Source organism: Arachis ipaensis, chromosome B6 (assembly GCF_059453495.1).
Source record: "Arachis ipaensis isolate K30076 ecotype BB chromosome B6, ASM5945349v1, whole genome shotgun sequence".
Taxonomy (NCBI): Eukaryota; Viridiplantae; Streptophyta; class Magnoliopsida; order Fabales; family Fabaceae; genus Arachis; species Arachis ipaensis.
The window spans coordinates 38600837-38609239 of record NC_142441.1 but is presented as its reverse complement, the minus strand read 5'-3'; positions in this window follow the sequence as shown (position 1 = coordinate 38609239).

Genomic DNA, 8403 nt, shown 5'->3' with positions numbered 1-8403 from the left:
AGCAACACCCATCTGATTAATCTTGGTTTAGAATTCTGTTTGGTTAGAAGGTACTTCAAAGCAGCATGATCAGTATAAACAATAACCTTAGAACAAGTAAATAGGACCTAAACTTATCAACAGCATAAACAACAACTAATAATTCCTTTTTTGTAGTTGTGTAATTCTTTTGGGCATCATTGAGCACACGGCTGGCATAGTAAATGACATGTACAAGCTTACCATGCCATTGTCCTAAAACAGCTCCTATAGCATAATCACTAGCATCACACATTAATTCAAACGGTAAATCCCAGTCAGGGGGAGCTATAATGGGAGTAGAGGTAAGGTTTGCTTTCAGAGTTTCAAAAGCATGCAGACAATCAGAATCAAAGACAAAAGGAACATCAGCTACCAGCAGGCTGCTTAAAGGTTTAGCAATTTTAGAAAAATCCTTTATAAATCTTCTATAAAATCCTGCATGACCTAAGAAACTCCTTACTGCCTTAACATTAGTTGGTGGTGGTAATTTTTCAATTACCTCCACCTTTGCTCTATCAAACTCAATTCCCTTACTTGAAATCCGGTGTCCAAGAACAATACCTTCTGTAACCATAAAATGACATTTTTTCCAATTTAAAACAAGGTTTGATTCTTGACACCATTTCAAGACCAGAGATAAATGCTTAAGGCATGATCAAAAGAATTACCAAAGACAGAAAAGTCATCCATAAATACCTCAATAAACTTTTCAACCATATCAGAAAAAATTGAAAGCATACACCTCTGAAAAGTTGATGGAGCATTGCAAAGTCCAAAAAGCATTCTTCTGTAGGCAAATACTCCAAAAGGGCATGTGAATGCTGTCTTTTCTTGATCTTGATGGTCCACTACAATTTGGTTATATCCAGAATAGCCATCTAGAAAGCAATAAAATGCATGACCAGCTAACCTCTCAAGCATCTGATCAATGAAAGGTAGGGAAAATGATCCTTCCTTGTAGCAGTGTTGAGCCTCCTGTAGTCTATACACATTCTCTACCCTGTGATTGTTCTTGTAGGAATAAGCTCATTCTCTTCATTATTGATCACTGTCATCCCTCCTTTCTTGGGAACTACCTGCACAGGACTTACCCAAGGACTGTCAGAAATGGGGTAAATAATACCTGCTTCCCACAGTTTCATTACCTCTTTTTGGACTACCTCTTTCATAGTTGGATTGAATCTCCTTTGTGGTTGCACAACTGGTTTAGCATCATCTTAAAGGAGGATCTTGTGCATGCACTTGGTTGGACTAATCCCCTTCAAGTCACTAATGGTCCACCTAAGAGCTGTTTTATGGCTTCTGAGCACTGAAATTAGCGCCTCTTCCTCTTCAGGCTTCAGGGAAGAGCTGATAATCACTGGATAGGAGTAATTTTCACCCAAGAACACATATTTCAGAGAAGGAGGTAGAGGTTTGAGTTCGAGCTTGGGGGCTTCCTCCTCTGCTTTAGGCGTGTGAACCATTGCTTTTTGGGGTGGTGAATCATCAACTTCAACTAGTTCATACTCAGAAATAGGATCTAGAATGTCATCAAGTACCTCAGCTTCCAGTACTTCTTGAACAAGTGGTTCAACAACATCAATTCTCATACACCCTTCAGAATCATTAGGGTGCTTGAGAGCTTCAAAGACATTAAGGACCACCTATTCTTCATTGACCCTCAGGGTTAATTCACCCTTTTGCACATCAATTAGAGCTTTACCTGTAGCTAAAAAGGGTCTACCAAGAATAATAGAGGATTTTACATCCTCTTCCATGTCTAATATAACAAAATCAGCAGGAAAAATAAATGGGTTGTCTGCACACTTTGGAGGGGCGTGCTCCACTTCTTCCTTCTTCTCCTTTGGAGCTTCCTTTTCAACTAGCTCTTCATTGACCTTTGTCTCAGAGCCAGCTGCTTTACCACTTCTTAATTGAATAGCCTTGCAATCTTCTCTTGGGTTCACCATTATATCACCTGGAAATGTACTTGCAGACCTCTCAGGTATTTGCTTGCTCAGTTGGCCCATTTGCACTTCCAAGTTTCTAATGGAGGCTCTAGTTTCATGCATAAAACTCCTCATCATCTTCCAATTAGAATCTTCTTGGGATTTGGAGTTTGCCTACTGAGATGGTTGTTGTTGTTGAGACTGAAATTGGTGGTTATTATAATTGTTCTGTTGAAAGCCGCCCTGAGAATTATTGTTGAAATTCTGAGGTCTCTGAGGTTGGTCCCTCCACCCAAATTTTGGGTGATTTCTCCACCCCTGATTGTATGTCTTAGAATAAGGATCGTTGTTGGGATTTCTCGGACCACTCCCCATGTAATTGACATGTTCATAAGAGGATTGAGCATAATCATAATTATCATTTTGCACAAAGTTACCTGTCATGTCATAGGAGATCACTGGAGGTGGATTTTGGGTGTTGATAGCTGAGACTTGTATGCCACCCATCTATTGAGTAAGTAGATTTATTTGCTGAGACATAAGCTTGTTCTGAGCAAGAAGGGCATTAACAGCTTCCACTTTCAACACGCCTCTCTTCTGAGAGGTCTCAGAGTTCACAGAATTCCTGTTAGATGAGTATAAATATTAGTTGCTAGCAACCAATTCAATAAGCTCAATAGTCTCCTCTGGTGTCTTCTTCTTGTGCAATGAACCACCTGCAGAGGTATCTAAATTCATCTTGGACATCTCACCCAAACCTTCATAAAAGATATCTAGTTGGGTCCATTTGGAGAACATGTCCGGAGGGCATTGCCTAGTTAGTAGCTTGTATCTCTCCCAAGCTTCATAAAGAGTTTCACCCTCCTTCTGCCTGAAAGTCTGAACCTCCAACCTAAGCTTAGTCAACTTCTTTGGTGGGAAAAATTTAGTAAGAAACTCTATAACAACCTTTTCCCAAGTATTCAGACTCTCCTTTAGTTGGGAATCTAGCAATAGCTTTGCTTTATCCCTCAGAGCAAACAAGAAGAGCATGAGTCTGTACACCTCTGGGTTCACTCCATTTGTCTTCACAGTATCATAAATCTGTAGAAAATCAGATATAAACTTATTTGGATCTTCATGAGGAAGTCCATGGTATTGGCAGTTTTGTTGCACCAGGGTGACCAGTTGTGGCTTCAACGCAAAGTTGTTTGCAGCTATAGGAGGCACCACAATACTTTTTCCATAAAGATCCGCAGTAGGGGCAGAATAAGAGCCAAGCACTCTCATTTGTTGATCATCCCCATTTGGATTTGCCACATTGGCATTAACAGCATTATTATTATCCATAGTGGACTCTGCAGCCTTGCAAAGTCTTGCTTGTTGTAAACGTCGCCTACAAGTTCTTTCAGGTTCTGGATCAAAGTCTAACAGAGGTTCCTTATTTCTGTTCCTGCGCATAAACAATAAAACAAACAGGAAACACAAAAAGATGGGATTCTCTATGTCAGAGTATAGAGAAGTCTCAGTGAGGTATCCTGTGTAAAATAATAAAATAAAAATACTAAATAAAATAAATAAATTTCGAAAATAATAGCTAAAATTAAACAGAACATTTCAAAAATTAACAGGAAAAATAAACAAGAAAATTAAAATAAAATTAACTAGGTGACACCAAACTTAAATTCAGAAATTAAGGAAAAATATTAGTGCTATTAAAAAAAATTTTCAAAAATAATAATCGAAATTTAATTAAAATTAAAACTAAAACTCCTAATCTAAGCAATCAAACAACTGATAGTGTTAATCACTATCAATCCCCGGCAACGGCGACAAAAACTTGGTGCAGATTTTCTAACCACAAACTAACCGGCAAGTACACCGGGTCATACCAAGTAATACCTTAGGTGAGTGAGGGTCGATCCCACGAGGATTGATGGATTAAGCAACAATAATTGAGTGATAGGCTTAGTCAGGCCAACAGAAAATAGAGTTTGAGAATCCAAGAGCATTAAACAGTAATTTAAGAGTTTGAAGATAGGCAGGTGAATAGATTGGGAATAAAATATAAAGAAAGCAGTTAAGGTTTCAGAGTTATCTATTTTTCCAGATTAACTTTTCTTACTAACTATTTTAATCATGCAATTTTTAATTCATGGCAAACTATATGTGAGTAGACCCTAATTCCTTATACCTTTCTAGTCTCCTCTAAAATTTATCAACCGCCAATTCCTTAGTCACTTAATTCCAATTAGAGGGTGAAGTTCAATTATTCTAGTTTATATGCCACAGAAATTCTAATTACCCAAAAATAAAAGGATTATATGTCACGTATCCCGTTAAATCCAGATAATTAAAATTTAGGAGAATATGGTTTCAAGCTGTTGTTCAAGTAAAGAGCTTTTTCAAGTTATACAAGAACTCAATTAGAAAGAGGGTCATACTTCCGTTCCACCCAAATTCATAAGATAAAGAGTGAAAATAATTTTTAAATTATAAATTCATACATGAATTAAAATAGAAAAAGCAATAAAATCAATCCATACAAATAGACAGAGCTCCTAACCTTAACAATGGAGGATTAGTTGCTTATGGTTCAGAGTAAAATAAGGATTGTAAATTGGAATGGAATAATGTTCAGTTGAGGTCGAATGAAAAGTTAACTAATGTTCCCTTTTTATATATAATCCTAATAAATTTAAAATCTATCTTTTCAAACTAAAATAATATCTTTTTCTATTTTTAAAATAATATTTAAATTTAAATCATAATTAATTATGGCAATCAGCAATTCTTCAATTGATGGATTGGGACCACTTGATTTCTTCACTCTGCAGCCTCTGATATGTGCTTTCTGGGCTGAAAACTGGGTCAAAACTTGGCCTGAAATCGCCCCCAGCGTTTTCTGCATGTCGCGCATGTCACGTGTACGCGTCAGTCATGCGTACGCGTCGATGGCCTTTTTCGCGTGTCACGCGTACGCGTCAGTCACGCGTACCCGTCGCTGAGCAAATCTTCAAATCATACGTATGCGTCAGTCACGCGCACGCGTCGTCATGGGAAGCTCCAAATTACGCGCACGCGTGACTAACGCATACGTGTCGCTCCTCGCTGCCATCTCCTTTGGTTCTTGTGCTGCAGAAACTCCATCAAATCCAACCGAATGCTACCTAAAATAAACAATATTGCAAAAGACTCAAAGTAGCATCCATATTGGCTAAAAGATAATTAATTTTTTATTAAACTCAACAAATTAGATGCAAATTCACTAGGAAAAGATAGGAAAGATGCTCACGCATCAGCTCCTTCCACGTGGATAGGGACGGCTCACAAGTATCCTAGCCAGTGGGCTAGGTCATTTATGGGCCCGTCCAACACAGTATATAAGGGGAGAGGTCAGCCCTCCCCCCAAGGTACACATCATCTTACCTATTTTGGCTATCATCTCGTACGGACACTGACTTGATCAGCGGAGTGTCCTTGCAGGTGGTCACCCCCTCGCCTGCTCGACCTCCGGTTTCGCCAGTCTTCAGCTCAAGCCTAGAAACCCGCACCAAGTCACTCCAGGGTTTCCCCCTCTCACCCTTCCACCACCTTCCGACCCGTCGAGTACCCGAGACCTTCAGGTAACAAACAATATCATATCTAGCCAAGTTTAGAAAGAGATTGCACAATCAAAACAACAAAAAACGCTCCAAAAACCAATCTCAGGAGTAATTGGATAGTTGTTGCATATTATCAAGATAAAGAAGGAAAGTATTTCTACTTCAATGTCAATAAAATTAACTCATAAAAATGCAATGGCTAGTTGATGAATTAGGAATGATTCCAACATTAAAAAAAGTTATCAAGCTTTATATAAAAAAGATTTTATCCAAGAAAAAGGCAACTATTTTTCATACATATTATACATCACATAAATAATCTTTTATTTCTTTGTTATTTGAGTGTGTTCATACTTTTTTTGGGTCTAGATTCAAAATTAATATAAAAGATACAAAAGACAAAGAGAGTAGTGCATACAAAAGCTATTTAACCTTTAATTGAGAGTTTTGATTTCGAACATATGTTGGATTAGAGTGCACTTGATTTTTCTTAATAAGGTTGGGTTAGCAGTAGGGATGGCAACACCACCCGCCCCGCACCGGGGCGAATTTTTAGCACGGTAGGTTCTTAGGAGGGGCGGGGCGAGGTCGGGTTTAGGTAATACCCACCCCGGTATATATATATATATATAATATGTATAATATATGTAAAATAATTAGTAAATGATTAATAATATTGTATCATATTTAAATTTTTACTTTAATTTATGTTATGTATGTGATGATGGTTATATAAATTTTGAAATTTAATTTTATTTATTAGATTTTAATAATTATACGGGCGGGTAGGGGCGAGGTGGGTACCCGCAGAGGCGGGTTAGGGTTCAACATTTTTTTACCCGCGAGTAGAAATGGGGCGGGTTTTATGCGGATTGTTGTACGGCGAGGCGGGATCGGGTAGAGCAAAAACCTGCCCCTACCCGCCCCGTTGCCACCCCGTTAGCACCTAGATGAATTACTAAACATGAAATAGTTTAAGTGGTTTATATACACGAGTACGAGTCTCTTGAAATTAGTATTTGTAATCTATATTAATTATAGTAAAAATTCTATTACTATTATGATAGAGACTAGACATAAATCACATAAGACTTCACTCTTCTCCTTCTTTATTTTTTGCACTACGGATGAAACAAAATTACAAATAATCTCCTAAAATCAAAAGTTCGCATAATGTGTTTTTAAGCATTAAAAATTATTTCTTGATTCAACTTTTCTTCTCGGTTCACTTGAAAACTTTTACAGATGATTACAAGGACTCATAGTTTGGATTTCTTGTCATATTTTGTTAGTTGACATTGTTTTTATTTTGTTTAGTACTTTATTATGTAACATTTCATTTATTTTATACATTTAGTTTGATATAAAAAAAATTAACATTTATTGTTTTAATAAAAATTAATATTTAGTTTCTATTATGTTTAACAGTAATTTAAAGATTGTTTGTGAAAATACTGATTCAGAAAATATTAATTCTAAAAACATATGGTATGAATATTGTTTGTATTTAATAAAAAATTATTTTTTATTAATTAGGACATTAGCATCGGATTTATAAAGAAAATATTCCGATTATAATTAATTATTTCAAATTTTTAAAATTAAAATGATCTAATTATTATCGCAGAAATTACCAATGAAACTGTTGGACGATAATTATCGTCGGATTAATTCCGACACTAGTAATTAAATAGATTCGTCCATAAACATAATGTCCATGTTTACGGTTGTATTGATCCGGCGGATATTATAAGAAATTCAAGAGTAAATCTAACTGATTTGGGCAAATTCTTTTGTATTGATTTATTTGATGCCATACAACCATGCCACTATTTGAGTAGGATTAGAACTTAGAAGTAATTAAAACCAGGAAACGTCTCGTTTTGGGGCAAAACAGATAGAAGAACACATGTAATTCACTAGTTGCATGGATTAATTTGTTTTTGAGTGGTTTATTTAACAAGAATAATGTTATAAAATTTGTATAATTTATTATTTTTAATTAATGATTAATTAATAATATTTAAAAATACTAACTAAAAAATAATATTAAAATATTAAATTAAAAACACTAACTAATATAAATTAAAATTATTAGCCTTGAATTTTTGTCATTTAATAGTGCGGCAAAACAAAAAAGAAGTTGAGAGCCACGAGTTTTGCAACAACAGGGGGCCACGTGTCAGGACCACCCCACTGAGGATTAAAAAGTGTAAGCATTTGACTGGCCACATAATGTCACATACACACAGAGACATCAATGAATGTGAGTGCATCTGAATCTGATGATGGACCATTATGGTGGTGCTTCCTGCTCTCTGTCTCATTCAACGCTCATCATTATGCATCATTATTGCTATCTTTACAAAAATACATTTCAATTGTTTTGCGCTTCATCCAAATTAATCAAAGTTATACATGCCTGGTGGTGTCATGTTCATGTGGCTTCAATAATCTCATATATCACCCACAGCTTGTCATCTCCTCACTCCTCATCTTTATAAATTCTATGCTAAAACCATGTAATAAAACGTAATTAATTACTAATTACTAATATATAACATAAACGGGACAAGAAGATTTTTAGATTTTTTTTAAGTCGTGAACTATCTTATGCTTCTTATATATATCTCTTTCAAAGTTGGCATCCAGCCAATAGCGTGTGACCTCATTTTCCGAAAGAAAAATATTAGACAATCATTAAAATTTATTTTTAGTCATTAATTAATTATTAAATTAAAAAATTACACTAAAAAAAATTAAATAAATAACTAAATAATTATCAAAAATAATAATTTTCATGACCTCTTAATATTTTTCTTTGCAAAATTTATTCGGTCAGATTCAACCTTTTTGTTATTAGATGT